General features: G+C 41.7%; 1 protein-coding gene across 4 annotated transcripts in view; it reads right to left on the bottom strand.

Moving 5' to 3' along the window:
- Window positions 1–12,174, bottom strand: part of rhbdf1b (rhomboid 5 homolog 1b (Drosophila)) — a 32,013-nt gene extending 19,839 nt beyond the window's left edge. For 2 of the 4 annotated variants that reach the window (XM_053413707.1, XM_053413706.1), the window contains exon 1: window positions 4,544–4,713. The gene's annotated coding sequence lies outside the window, so the exon portion shown is untranslated. Of the gene's footprint in view, window positions 1–4,543; window positions 4,715–11,902 lie in introns of those variants that run through there. The other 2 variants (XM_053413705.1, XM_053413703.1) reach the window with 2 other exon arrangements.
- Window positions 12,175–15,545: the final 3,371 nt, after the last annotated feature.

The following is a 15,545-nucleotide window of genomic DNA, read 5'->3' as shown; positions in this document are numbered from 1 at the left end:
TAGAAAAGTGTTTTAGTTTTTAACTCTTGTCAGGACAATGAGAAGTGAGTGACTGAAGCCTCTACACTGGTTAACAAACCTCACAGATTTGTTTCTTTTAAATTACCACATGTCTTGACTAACAATCATAAATCAGGAATGGAGGCTATAAGCTATTTAAAAAATTCAAATATATTGTGTTAATATATTTGTATGAAACAATGGTGAGAGATTTGACGAGGCTTTACATGTCAAACTCATTTGGGACACAAAGAAATAAACCTTGAACAAATTCTTCTGATTTGGGGAAAATGTTGCATTCGTCTGATCTAATCCTTCCTTCGCATTAAAATCCTGCCCACTGAAGCTTCTAAAATCTCTTTATCTCAGGGTTTTCTCCACATACATTAAAAGAGAGTTATGCTTTGTGCTTTTACTCTTATACCCTCCACCCCCCACCACTGGAATATGTCCGTTCTGTGCTCTCATCCGTGCCAGATGTTACAGTACAGTCATAACACAGCGGGTCATTTCCCTTCTGCCTGAAGAGTCCTGTTTTACTATAAATGTGTGTGTGTGTCTGTGTGTGTGTGTGTGTAATCTACTGCCACCCATACAAACACAAATAACTGATCAAACATCTGCCACAACAGAAGCAGTTATGTCGGTTATGGAAACCATCAGCTCTGAGAGAACAAACGAAACATGGCAACTGGAGAGAAATAGCATCAGCAGAGAAAACTTCAGAGCATCTATCGTTTCCTCACCAACATTTCATCTGAATTGTACGTTAAGGGTTAAGGGTGACCCAAAATCTCTGATTCTTTTTTCTTCCATGTTGCCGTAACGCTCCATCAAAATACACAGATGGATTTATGCAGAAATCAATGTTCTATTCTATCAGGCGTTTAATGATTTTGAAGCAGACTGAAGCTTAGCGCTGCAGAGGACAAAATGCTGTCATATGGCTCGGTTGATTCTCTATTTTCTCATGTAGATTTATCTCTCAACACTGGATGAATGGGTGACGGGAGGATAGATGATGGATGGATAAATGGATGAAAAACAAACAAGCTGCGGGCTGTTCTTGATCAAATATTGATTTCTAGCTCTGTTATCGAATGATAGCATCAGTCTATAGTTTATTCTCCTATGTGTTTCATTATCCTCCATAACCCAACAACAGACACACACTAGGTCTTAATTAGTTAAGGCCATCTGTCTAAACATTTGCTTCCATTGTCTTGTGGTGTGTGTATTTACTCGACAGTGAGCAGATCATTAGTCTATCAGCCTAACTGTGCTGCTACAATTCCACTTTAATCAGAGTGCTGGGAGACTGGAACGTGTCCTATAGTGTATACACTGTTAGACACAAACAAAGGATGTGTGATACTGCACGTGTAGAATTTTATATGACACCTTGGAATAATTAATGCAAGAAAAAAAAAAGAAGAGCACACACAGGCTGATTTATACAATCCAGAAACCTTCATGCTTGTGTGTCTTCAAAATGAAAAACAGATTTCCTAAACCCTCTTACCTCCTGTCACAGAATACCTCTGAAGCCTTGGACGGCTTGTTTCTTCTATTCTCACTCCCTGGTGACGCTCTGCTTTCTGGGATTTTTTTTTATTTTTCCCTCTACACGTGAGATATCAAAAGCTTCACATCCACTTCTTTAGAAAACCAGTGTTCTCCTCCTCACCAGTTACTGACTTGAATGAGTAACTTGAGATCTTCCGATATTGATACCAGCATCGGAAATGTGTCTGACACTGCTGGTTATGCAGGTTTGGGTCAGGTCGAGGCAGCACAAAGTAGATATTAGTATATTAGTTTCAACCAGGTAAACCTGAAACTATCTTTTCCCGGGAATCACTTCTTTGCCGCTACAAAACAACAAGTGATTTCCAGTAGTGTAGAGCTGTGGAAAGTAGCAAAAGTAAAACAATGACATGTATTGTGGGCAAAACGTCAGTATTGAAATGCACTGGAATTGGACGGGTACTCGGTATCGGCCATTACGCAAAGTCCAGGTATCAGAATTGATGACTGGAAGGGATAAACTGGTAGTAAATGTAGATGTAATGGTTTAGGGATGTTTAAATAACGAATAAGGGTTACCAACTACGATACATAGACATTTTGGTCAGTGTGTGGTACTGAGGTTGAGGGAGCCTGTGGAATCATTAGAAATCATCCTGCGGCACTACACAGGGGTCGCCTACTCTGTCCAAGAAATAAAATGCACATCGATTAGCTCAATGATCGATCGTCGAGTCCTCATGTGTCCAACCTGCCCGACTGTGTAGGAAATATCTCACATTCCTGTAAAGATCCCAAGCACCTTACAGCCCATTTCCCCCAACTCTATTCTGCCTGCTACAGACATGAGAAGAATGATGGAGGTTAGGCTGGTTGTCCTGGATTCCTGTGTGGCCACGAGTGTGTTGTTAACATGGTTTATGAATCCATGCTGTACTGCAGTATAAAGGATCCCTCTGCTGCCATTACCCGTGAATAATGAATCACGTAGCATGTCGGAAATATTTACTCTACGAGGAGCAAATCTCGTAAAAAAAACTGTAAACTGCTCTCAGTGAGTTAACAAGGCAAGATAATTATTTTACTGAACAATGATGGAAAAGCTTTTTCATGCACCTTCCTTAAGAATGTACAGCATAGAATTCCTATGTACACTATGATAGGGATTTGTTAAAGGCATTTTTTTGTGTTTTTTGCAAATTATATTTCACAAATTTGATAATTTTGTGAGCTGATGTAAATTCATATAACTCCCCAGACTGTTTGTTATTGGTTGGCTTGTTTGTTACACAAAAACGATGAAAGATAATCAGGCACATTTTAAGAATTGATATGAATGGGTATGTGAAGTTTTGTGCAGCTGATTTAAGGAGACCGTTGGGCCCTGGTGTAGGTATGCGCTCTACTGGGTGTCATTCTAGTTTATGATTTGATTTTTTTAAATTTTCAATATTAATCTAAATGCAGCTCAACTGATAGCAAAAATGATTTAGTTACATCCCTGCTTTTTTAGATGTATATAAGAAATATGTTTTCATGTCCATTGGCCTTAATAGAGAAGGGAACAGCAACAGAAAGCTGCTTAAATAAACAGAGATAAACATAAGCACAGACAATCAGAGCGGGGCAGAGGTCAGGCGCACTCGCTTTGTCCGCTCCTCTTCGCGGTAATCTTTCTCCACTACTCAACCAGGGGAGCAGGGGAGATTCAATTGGCAAAGTGAAACCAGGACAAGAGCAGAGAAAGTTCAAATCCACGGCTACACTCCCCCCAACTCTTGGCTTTGCATAATAAATAAAGGTCTCAGATCTTTGATAGTCAGAAAGATCTCAAGCGAAAGTGATGATTAAAGGTTTGGCAAAGGCTCTTGCTATCAAGTGTTTCCTGCAGTAGATTGACACCTGGCCTGTGGGGAAGCTGCTTTTAAATACCGCAAGCAGTAGAAGCACGTAGTCACAGCTCGACCTACTGCACCTCACCTCACACCTACACACCTCTGACAGAGCCGTCTGCACAGGAAGGCAGGAAGCTGTTTATAATGATCTCAGCTCATGACATGATCAAAGTCAACACAGATTAACGTTTTCAAAAGCTGTTCTGTGAATGAATGGAAATGGTCTACACCTCACATACAACAACAAAAGTTCACCATGACCATTGACCTTTGAACAGTGAAATCGAATTATTTAATCTTTGAAAACCGGTAAATATTTCCCTCAAGGCAGACTTGAGAAAAACATGTTTTTGAGGGCACTGTGGCCGTGCACTTTAATCTTTGACCACTAATCTATGATCAGTTTACGTGAGTATATACAGAAATTAAAGAAATTCCCCGAAGCCGCTACTGAGATTTCACGTTCACCAGGGGAATAAATGTGATTTGTGAGGTCACAGTGATCTCAACCTTAGACCTTCCACCATTCGTCTTTGAGTCGAACTGAATGTTTTTACCCAATTTGAAGAAATTCCCTCGAGGTGTTCTAAGAATATCGTGATCATGAGAAAGGGACGGACGGATGGACGGACAACCAGAAAACATAATGATACCAAACATAACCACAGGCTATAAAACCCAATAAAACTTCAAACTGCCTCTCGTCTGCAGATGACCTGGTGTGTGTGAAGGCACAGAGGAGAAGAGAACACATGCAAAAGATGGAAAGAGATGAAAAACAGCAGAAATAGAACTGTATGTCACTCTAGGAGAAGATGAAAGCAGCGAAGGGAGCAAAACCAAAAGGAAGACATGCAAGTAAAAAAACACAACACAGGAAACCACTGCAGCAAAGCAGAGAAAACACAGCATGAGACCGAGGGAGAAGAGAGATGGACGAGAGAGGCAAACTTTCTCTCTTAAACCAAAACATTTGTCTCTCTCGCACATGCGTGTCTAAACAACATGTGAGAACCATTTGCATAGTTTCAGTGCGTGGGCTTGCGGCACGGTTCAAAGATGCAGGACTGTGCGTGCATGAGTGCAAACACACATGCATGTTTCTGCCTGCTAATTCATACCTCAGCTGATCCGTGGGCATGTCCATCGGTCTTTCTGTGCCAAGCATCTGCATCAGTTTACCTGTTTCTGCCTCTGAGACATAGTGTTTAAGTAAATGAATCCTGCACCACACTAACCAGAGATCTTATCTGTAACTGGTTTACACCCACTTTTGAAGACACAATACCACAAAATGCTGTTATTTCCCCTCCAGTGCAGATTGTTAAACAGAAGCCTTATTCTTCTGAGCAGCATGCTTATGGTTGGTGGAGTCGATTTATCATTTGGCCAATTAGAATCGTCCTATTTGAGCATTTCCCAGACCGATTGGTGTCTGCGTTTTTTATGTTTGCTGATTTGAACACTTTTTTTTACAGAATACACTATACAGAAAAGATGTTTTTTTATTATCTATATTATTTAGTTGTATTTATTTTGTCTTTTTTTTCATTGTTATTTATAATAAGGTTTATGGTTAAACTTTAAAATATCAAGCCTCAAATTTCAATGTCGGCTGATATATCAGTATTATATATAAGAGCTATTTTTATTGAAAACAACACTATGAGAGAGGTGAGTGTAAATCAAAACATTAAATTCAAACACTGAGCCATTTACACTTTTAATTTAATTTGATCCATTGTTAAATTGATAATACTAATCATAGCAGCTATGATTCCTAAAAAAAAAAAACATTGGCGTCATTGAATATGTTTTATAGTACTTGATAACTTGAAGGCCACTCGGTTACCTTCAACAAGGCTAACCCCCGACCTCGCAGTGGTTCCTTGAGCCGCTGAATTTACTCCAGAAATTGATGAGTTCCTTGTTGGCCCCATAACCACTTTTCCACCAAATTTCCAGTAAATCATTCAATAGTTTTTCAATAATCAAGGTAACAGATATTAATGAAAACACAAACTCCTGGAAGGTAATGATGTGATCAGATCAGAATTACAAAGAAAACATGTCTATCTACTAATCTAGTTTGATTAATGGATAAACAGCAACACAGTGGCAGCTGCGGTGACAGCAGCAGAAAAGGCTTGATGGAAAAACTCTCAGAACAAAAAGGCAGCATTGTCATTCATCCATTCAACTGTTCCAAGGACTCACAGAGCAGGCGGCTGCCAACACCGCCACTGGAGGAGAGAGCATAACGCTTTCTCAGCTCCTGTGCCAGGTATCAGTTCAGGGCAGAGAGGACATGTGAAGACAACAAGCGCGAGAGACTGCAGGAGGAAGGGACAAAAGATGAGGCGATGACAGACAAGAAGAGAGGAAAGGGAGGAAGACAAAGCAGAAAGAAGCAGACTAATGAATAGAGAAGGAGCTGGACTGAGGGTGTCTGTTCTACACTGCCTCACAGCCAATGAACAGATCCTGGAAAGTGCAAGTGGAAGACAAAAAACACAAAATAAAGTAAATTGATCTCACCTTATGTACACTTGAAGCCTACAATCTACAATAATTCTTTAAATATGTACATTATGGATTGCTTGAATATGTCCAAATGTAAAACGGATGTCAACATTTGACATGAACTAATGCCTAACAAGAAACAGATATGGAGACGCAGTCAGTCAATGGTTGACGGGCAGGACGGGACACGAAGAGCTCAGCTGAGTCGCATATGGAGCGGTTTTGTGTTTGCCGTGTGGGGACAGGAAGGTCCCCGTCACAATAAGTGTCTAGTCAAGTATGGCCTCGCCTGGAGACATGAAAGGGCCTCCTCAGCGGCCATTCATCCCTCCTTCCTGCCGTCCCTCTACCCAGCCAGCAAAGCCCCATGCTGCGAGCTCCAATACAACAGCTTCCTCTGTTGGCTGGCCTTCTATGAAAAGTTAATCGTAATTGCTCACAGATGCCACATTAGAGTCGATCGCAGAGGGGGGGGGGGGGGGAGATTTGGCTCTGAAAAGAATACTTAAAGAGGGAAGGGGAAAAAATGGAAGTTATATCATCGTGGTTGCACAGAAATACAGAGACGTTATTCAGGATCATCATGGAGAAGTCTGGGGGACCTCTGGCCTCTGACGGCACTGTCGTCAAACACACACCGAGGAAGAGCTTGGAGAAGTGCCACATAATTAGAAGATTAAAATTCCTTCATGACAATAGGTTAGCTATTCATCCAGAGATGTTGCTACAGTCCAAAATACATGTCAACTATTTCTTATTAAAGGATCCATCGTATGAAAATTCCACTTTTGAAGTGTTTCTACACGTTAATTTGGGTATCTGGCATGTCTACCGTCCCAAAAACTCTGGAAAAAAACAACTCCCGCGATTTGTTGTGGTTCCCCTATGTCAGAAACGATACGCTAGAGTGCGTCCAATGGGATTATGACCCGATTTTACGTCAGTCTTGGGCGGCGGGGGAAGCTAACCAGCCGGGGAGCGGGTTGAGAGGCGGAGGTCTGTCGGAGCAGCAGAGCCGGCGGCCGGGGTAAGTTACGAGCCACAGCCCCCTCCTCAGCTCGGGCCGTTCCTGTCACCCACCAGTGAGGTGATGGTTATGATGGCAAGCTCCGGGGTGACGGAGCTCCGGAGCACCGGAGCCGGTGAGATGATGGTTATGATGGCGAGCTCCGGCACGTTAGCTCGCGAACTAGCGTCGGAGCTAGCGCCAGAGCTCCGGGGTGACGGAGCTCCAGAGCCGGTCAGATGATGGTTATGATGGCGAGCACCGGGGTGACGGAGCTCCGTAGCACCGGAGCCGGTGAGATGATGGTGAGCTTCAAGAGCGCCGGAGCTAGCTCCGGAGCCGTGGAGATGATGGTTATGATGGCGAGCTCGCGAGCTAATGCACTCCAATGCTAACTGGAGCTATGGGCAGTGGGAAGTAGGTTATGGGCAGTGGGAGCTGTGCTTGGGCTCTCGCAGCCAGGCCTCGGCCCGCCTGACTCTGGTTCAAAACAATATGGGTGCAAGATTGTATCTTCGTCCCCAATAGCCATATTTCTACAGAGGTAATGGACAGCTAAAAATCTGGGCGCTTGTATCTTGTGAAGGGGGGGGGGGGGGGCACTCAAAATCAGGTCAATCTGAGGAGGGCTGTTTTAGACAGGGTAAAAAGGTGCTGTTTTAAATGATCCAAGTGATATTTTGACCAAAATAAGTTACAGACATTTCACTAAGACCCCAAGGAACCATATCAACTGTGGTAAAATGGGCTAACGATGCGTCCTTTGAGAAATATGGATAAAATTAACAAAACCTGGGAGTGGACCAGATTGACATTATTTCTAATTTTTCATTTGTGAACCCCCATGTCCTCAATGTAAGTGGATGGGACATGGACCAAACTAAAAAGTCAAAGTAGACATGAAATAAGATTCTCAACTATGATTTCTATCATTTTAGTTAGGATTAACTGGCTCTAAATAACGTCATCAGTGCAAGATGGAAGTGTTCAGATATTTTTAAGGATTAGATAATTAATTTTGTCAATCAAGAAAATAATCAGCAGATTAAGCCATTAGTCGCAGCCCTATATAAAAATAAACTGATGTACATTTAATTTAGATTGGTAATGGACTGAAATTGCTAAAATCATTGGACCACTGGTGGAAATATCCATGTGTGTAGTATCAAATTATATCATAGACGTTTCATCAAATACCTCCATTATTAGAAGACATATTCAGAAGCAGCTTTGCTAATGTTAACTCTTCATTTATTCTTTTTATATGAACATGTTTATGCAGCTTCAACCAATCAGACTGAAACCTGGTGCTTTTTAGTGAAAACCTTCATAAGAGGGACGTTACAAGTCACTGCACATCTGCCCATGATGCATCACTGCATACCGTCATGTAAATGATCCACTCGTGACCGCTCAGTGACCTCTGTGTAGCACTGTCCACTCAGTGATCATACAGTCGCATTTCAACCTGCAACAATCTGTCTGATGATCAGTTCTTCTTCTGTTCATGGACTCACAATCCCTGCAGCTGCCCTACTTCTGCCTCCGTGCTGGGGAAGGGAAATTAAACCAGCAACACTGTAATGACTGGACGACCTTAAAGAAAGAGGAAGGATTCAATAATACTGGGAGGAGGAAAAGAGGATGAATCAACATTTATGTCCCTGAAATGCAGTGATTGGTTTTCCTTCTGTAAAGTGGAAACAACACACGTGTATGAAATTGTGTTTTGTGAGTAATGTGCTCTGGCAGCACAGGTGCATCTGCCATCGCTGATACGTCCGTTGTGGTTTCCGATCCAGCATGATGACGAAGAACAAAAAGCACGACACACACAACCTGAAAGAGACATAACGGAGAGGCGGGGAGGATTAGAGAAATCCTTTTCCAGATCGCCGGGGATCAGGTCAAATCTTTCATCAAATCATTTTGTCTTTTACCGAGGGTGAAGCAAACCGCACGATACGATTACCACCTGCTCAGACTGAAAGGGGCTGGGGAACCGAGGCGGAGAGCGGTCATGACTCTGCTCCTCTTTCATGAATTTCATGACAGCCGATAGACACAATTTGTTAATTGACTAACTAGAATGAGTCTCAGTGGGGCGCAAAACCTACACCAAGGCCCAAGAGTCCCCTTCAGTAATTCATCAATCACTGTCAAACTACACACTGCAGATCTACTGGTAACATTTTGTGCAACAAGTAACCACAGAGACCTCACGTATGCACACGTCAATCTTTTTTTTTTAGCTATGATTAATTCATTTTGTACAGTTTACACAGGAAATAAACCAACGTGTGCACACTGAGTCGCATCCTGCACCATGGGGATGTACTCCACATACTATAGCCTGTAATGAGGCGTCACTAGTGGCGCCTCAAATCCCTTGAGTTCTGGAGGGGATATTTTTTACACGGGTCTCTGACATCATTTGAGACAACAGTGACTGATGGCAAGGAAATGAAAGATAAAAAGTCATCTGATCGCCTCCGTTATTTTAAAACACGAACTCACATAAAAACATAATCAAAATAGCACCAGTGCCTCGATACTGCTGTCAAATGGACATGCTTTATGAATTATGAACAAAAAACATTGTGAATTATGTATACACACAGGGAAGCAAAAAGAAAATAAGAAAATCTTATCTAAGCAGCAATTTAAAAGAATGTAGTAAAGCAGTTAACTGACGAGTGAATCTTAGATGACAGATCAAGATCAACTTGTGCAGTGACACAATACAGCAGAAAGATAAACAGAGCGACTGGAGACGATACGCTCACAGGCCTCAGCTGCCATGAAAAATGCATTGTGAAAAGGCTAGAGGGCTCCAGTAGAAAAACAAACCAGTTCTCCACCCTGGTGCAACCGGCGGAGGGCTGCGCATAAACATGAAGGTGCGTTTCTCCCCTGGGAGCAGCCGCTGGGAAATAAACCCGCTATTGTCGCTACTAGTGCTCTATCTGACCTGTTCAAACCTGCTGTCCAAACATGGTAACAGAGAGACAAAACACTAACCCTAACCACTTGTGTGTGTGTGTGTGTGTGTGTGTGTGTGTGTTCTTTTACTTGCAGTTGTAATTTAGGCTACATCCATACTAACATGTTATATTATTATTATTATTATAATTATTATTATTATTATTATTATTATTATCATTATTCATGCACACTGGATCATGTGTGTGCCAGTGTAAACAGGAAGCGTTTTTCCTACTGTGCTGCCAGTTGCTTATTTACAGAAAATACTATGTACAATAAATAACTATGGTGAAAATAAGATCTGTTTCTATCAGTAAAGGTTTACCTGGTTTTGCCTTCGCCGCTAATAGTGTAGACATAACTGATCAGAACCAATCAGGAATTGAATTTTTGCTGTGTTAGTTTTCAAACTAAATCTTGGCCATCAGCGTTTCCAAACTTCTCAGTTTTAGGCATTAGAGTTCTAGTCTTCAGGTAAGATTCAAATTAAGATTATTTTTGGCTTCGGGAAAAGGTGATTAAAGCTTCATTTCACTTTAAAAAAAAAGAAAAAAATTAAATATAGAGGACGTTTAACTTCTCATCTAAGAGGCATCTTCAATTCTGTCTTCACGTCAAGTTTTCCAAACACACACAGGTACAACTCCTGTAAAAACCATTAAAAATGTTGTGGATTTTCATTTATTCTAATGTAACTCATAAAAGCTGGAGGTATAGTTGGTAAAAATACAAATAAATAATCTATGGCTATGAATGGGAAGCCAGGGGTTTCCAACATTCTCTGAGAATGTTTTAAAGTCAAACGTTTTTATGTTTACGAAGTATTCCATTGGGATGTTTTAAATATTTATGTGCAAGTTAACCTTCATTTTCTTTCCAAAGTAAAACATACACCCAGCTGCTATTCGTTTCAATAATTTCGGGTTGATAAAAGCAATGGAAAACAATCTACAATTGTTGCTAATGAACGTTTAAATAAAGGGCTGAGTCTTGGAGGTCCTTGCAGCTACTCAAAAGGCATATCAGTGTGTTGTGCGCTCCTGCCATCTGGCCCAGAAGTCCACTTCCTACCCTCTTTCCAAACAGGAAGTCAAAACAAATCCTTGATGGCACGGGTCAGTGCTTTAATTGTCTCCTAAGGATTTCTGTGCAGACAGCAACCGAAATGTCTCCCAGATCACATCAGCACCAGAACCTGCAGCACTAAGAGATCCATTCATCCTACAGTACCAGCCTGCCCAGCTGCCGGTGTGGGTTTGTGTATCTGGGCGTGTGTGTGTGAGTGTGTGCTTCATGTATTGTGTGTGCATGCACCTTCAATGTGATTACTGCAGCAAACGTATAGAGGGGATTCTAAGGATTAAAAAGAAAGTGAAAGCCTTTTGTTCTTCTCTTTTCTCTGTCACACACGCACACACACACACACACACACACACACACACACACATACAAACACACATACACACACTGTTGGGTCTCCATGTCTTCTGAGGACTAACATCGATTTCCTGGAGACTTGCTTTAAACTTAACCATAGTTACTATTTGCCTTACCCTAACCCCAACCCTAGCACAAATACATACACACACACACACACACACACACACACACACACACACACACACACACACACACACACACACACACACACACACACTCACAAACACGCGCACACACGCACAAACACACACACCTGTCCCTGACTCCTCTCATGACAACCTGAGAGGCTTTACACAGACATGACATTTTACTTTGAAAGTCAATCCAGACGTTGGGAGGCCTGGCACATCCCAGAGAGCGCGCGCGCGTGTGTTTGTGTGCGTGTGTGTGTGTGTGTGTGTGTGTGTGTGTGTGTAGGATGCTGACTGTCTCCCGCCCTTCTGACAGCACCGAGCTGTACAGAGAATGACAGCCGGCGTGAGAGGCGACACATCCCGGTCATGACCCACGCTCTACCTCGGCTTACCTTAAGCGTTGAGTCCGGTTCCCTGCGGCCCAGCTCGGCACGGAACGGCTCCTCCGCTGGGGCCGGTGTCACTTCATAAGTTATCCGCCGTCACACTTCACGCGCGCACGAGTACTTTCACGATGAAGCGCGCGCTCCAGCTGTTACAGAGGGCGGTGTTCACGTGCCATACAGATGTGGAATGCCCGGTTAGTTTCAGTGGGGGGGTCACTCAGCGGCTCCTCCGTGTGTCCTCCCGCCGGCTCACGGTGCTTCTGCTGCCGCCTGCCTCTGCTTCAGCTGCCGCTGTCATCCTCCGAGAGAGCCACCGACTCCAGCCGGCCTCGCACTGACGCCTAGCGGTGATACCGAGCAACGACAGACTGCGGTTCACTACAACCTGCGGCCGTTCTGTCAATATCAGGTTTCACATAATTATGTGGAATTAAGGAGAAGTTAATCCATCTGGATAAACTGTTACATAAAACGGTTTTATTCTCACACTTATTAAGACGCTAATGACATGGATCCGTTAGTACAGTGTGTTCGATTATTAATCTGAGGGCTTCAATGTTGTTTTTAATCCATTTCTATGTTTATCAATGTTTTAGGGCTTCAGAATATCCGGTCAAATACACCAAATGCACATGTTATGCACAAATTACAACATTACAATTAAAGCTTTTGTTAAACTGATAAATAAGTAAAGTATATCATGAACTGTGCATGGGAATTACATGTTTTTCTTCAACATTCTGAACATATGTTGAAACATCTTATATCATGGGTTAAATTATAGCATGTTTTCCAGATTTAATTGGCCTAAAAAGGTTGAAAGACGTCTTAATATTCACCTAGTCTTTATTCATCTATAACATCTCATTATGAGCCAGTCTGATACAGGACTAACACTCAGGTAGTGTACACATTACAGTTATTAAAGTTGAATTTAATAACAATATACACATGTTTGCTGTGTAAGCAAAAGTTCCATTGTTTCTGTTAGGACAAGGGCAGTTGAGAGTTTTTTTTATATCTCTCTCTTATTAACTTATCCAGCAGGCAGATTGTTGTCAATATTTAATTTAGTATCATGCTGCAAATGCCTTGTGTGTTTGCTGTGAAGGCCTCATACAAGGAGGAGGAAGACATCCTCCTCTCATGTATTAAAGACATTTTATCTCTTTGACAACGCTGCATGCACTCACATCTTTTAAATGTTCTGTGTGGAGAATTTAGTGACACCTAGTGGTGGAGTAACATGTTGCAGCTGAATTCACCTCACCTCACCCTCCCTTTCGAGAACTCCAAAGAGAACCTGTGGTTGCCTTCCGCTGTCATAAAAACTCAAAAGTTGTTAAGTTTGTCCTGTTTGAGCTACTCTAAAAAAGATAGCAGCCTCCGAAGAGAGGACCCGCTCCCTGTATAAAGTATTTAAATGTAAAGTGCCAATTCTAGGGTAAAGACATCTAATAATCGTACAATTCAGATGAAACACACAAGTTTAAACAACTAGGATTATTTTATATTAACTCTGCCAATAGATTCCTTTCACCTAAATCTTACACACTGGAATCTTTAAGAGAACTGTTTCAGTAATTTGGGCGGTGCTGCAGTCGTGGTTTATTCCCTCTCACATGTTCTCCCCCTGGAGGCTCGGTGTCCTGTTCCTCTGACCCCCTCTCTATCTTCTCACTGCCCTCACATCTGATGGCTTCATCTGACCACCATCTCTCTCATCAACCCTTTAGTGCTTACCACAGCATTCAGTCCATGCACCAATGTGGAGACGAGTGTGAAAAGATGCAGCACACAGGATACAGCTCAGAATGACAGATCATTTTCAGGCCCTGGCCAGGTGTCTCTGGTGTGGTCGGGATGAAATTTCACATTTCAAGACATTTTTAATTTTTTTGGTGTGGTGGTGAATAGCTGAAAAATATAAAGGAGGCAGTTGCTGCCTCAAAGGAAAAGAAAAAAAATATACAGACAGGGTTTGAGGCTGTAGCTCAAAGTAATTTTAAAATATGCAAAGTCAAGAGTCGCCAATTAGAATTATAAAATTGAAATATAAAATGATAAATTAAATAATATATAATTTTTCATAGTTGCAAATTATTCTTACAAACTTCCAGGCACACGTTGAGCTCTTTCTATCCTCAAATTTGAAGCATGCGTGTGAATCTGCTTCATCTCAATCACTCTAAACTTAACATACTGTACATTATTTCAAGACACTTGCCAGGGACAACCTACTGTATAAAAGACAGAAAATCATTATCTTAAATGGGTATATACCCATTTAAGATAATGATTTTAAGGCATGAACCTGGATGCTATTTATGAATCCCTTGGCAGTGTGCCACTGACCCCCCGGGTTCTGCAGGGCCCCATTTGAGAACCACCACTTTACAAAGTAAGGTTAAGACGTGACTATATTAATGACAGAAATCTGCCTTAATGGGTTGGGAGACCGACATGTGTGTTGAAAGTACATTATATGTGTATTTGTGAAGTAGCCATGGTGTAAATAAGCAGATGTGTGTTTTCTGAGTATGAGTCGACATTTGCTCCCTCTGCAGGTTTAGTTCCAGGCTGCTTTGTTACATGCAGCACTGCGTCACTTGAACCGGCCTCCTCCTGCGGCTGGACGCCAGGAGAGGAAGCAGCGCTGGCGAGGTTTCTGATAAATGGACCCACGTGGGGGGAGGGGGGCTTGAGTTATCACACATGTGAGATAGCAGAAAAGACTGGAGGAGGGAGGCACTGCTAGCACACTATTTTTTATACAACATTTTTTTGACCTATTTTTAGATACAAATATTTCCGGAGGTGTATTTTTGTTTCACTTTTTACATACACTTCAAAAACAGCTCTCACACACCCGGCACGCAAAACACAAACTCAGCACACAGTACTGATAAGACAGTAACTTGCAGAGTGATGCTGGGGTTGTGAGTCCGGGTCTCACTTGGATTACTTTTATCATTCAGTCAACTATAGGCTCACAGTCCAAGAACTAAAGTGACGATCACATTACTCTGATGGAAACCTGCATTGTGGCATTATAATAACTCTTCTTATCATTTCATAAATGATGTCATAACTTTTACCTCTACCTCTACCTCTACTTTTTCTGTTAACACTGGATGTCTTGCATTATTCAGGTTAATGATTATAGATAAATGTTAGGTTTGTGGTGTGAGTGAATAGTTCAGTGAACCTATTTGACAGTAACATGCAGAGTGATGCTGGTGCTGTGATGCATGTATCATCCAATAATCACTCAAACAAAATCTCTATTAAATCCATATTGTATATTTATTTGTAAAAGTCGAGACAGAGCTTTGTGTGTTTTTCTTCATGAAATTCCAAATAGAAATGAACTGATCACATCAGTGTGTTGAATATGGGCATGCATGAATTTAGTCAAGTCCGATCAATTGGTAAAGGAACACAATTTCTTCAATTTCACTCTCTATGAAAAGTCAAATCACTTCCATCTGCTGGTCAACATGTTACTCTCTATTAACATTCTTATTAGATCAAAATCTATTGGTACACATTTGAAATCCTCAGAACAACAAGTTCCTGCAAATCGATTTTGTTACACAAAAATGAAACATGTGTATCATATACATAATTTCAAAATAAAACCCCTCAT

The sequence above is a fragment of the Pleuronectes platessa genome, chromosome 21 (assembly GCF_947347685.1).
Source record: "Pleuronectes platessa chromosome 21, fPlePla1.1, whole genome shotgun sequence".
Taxonomy (NCBI): domain Eukaryota; kingdom Metazoa; phylum Chordata; class Actinopteri; order Pleuronectiformes; family Pleuronectidae; genus Pleuronectes; species Pleuronectes platessa.
The sequence above is the reverse complement of the archived record's forward strand: the minus strand, read 5'-3'. Positions and strand labels throughout refer to the sequence as shown.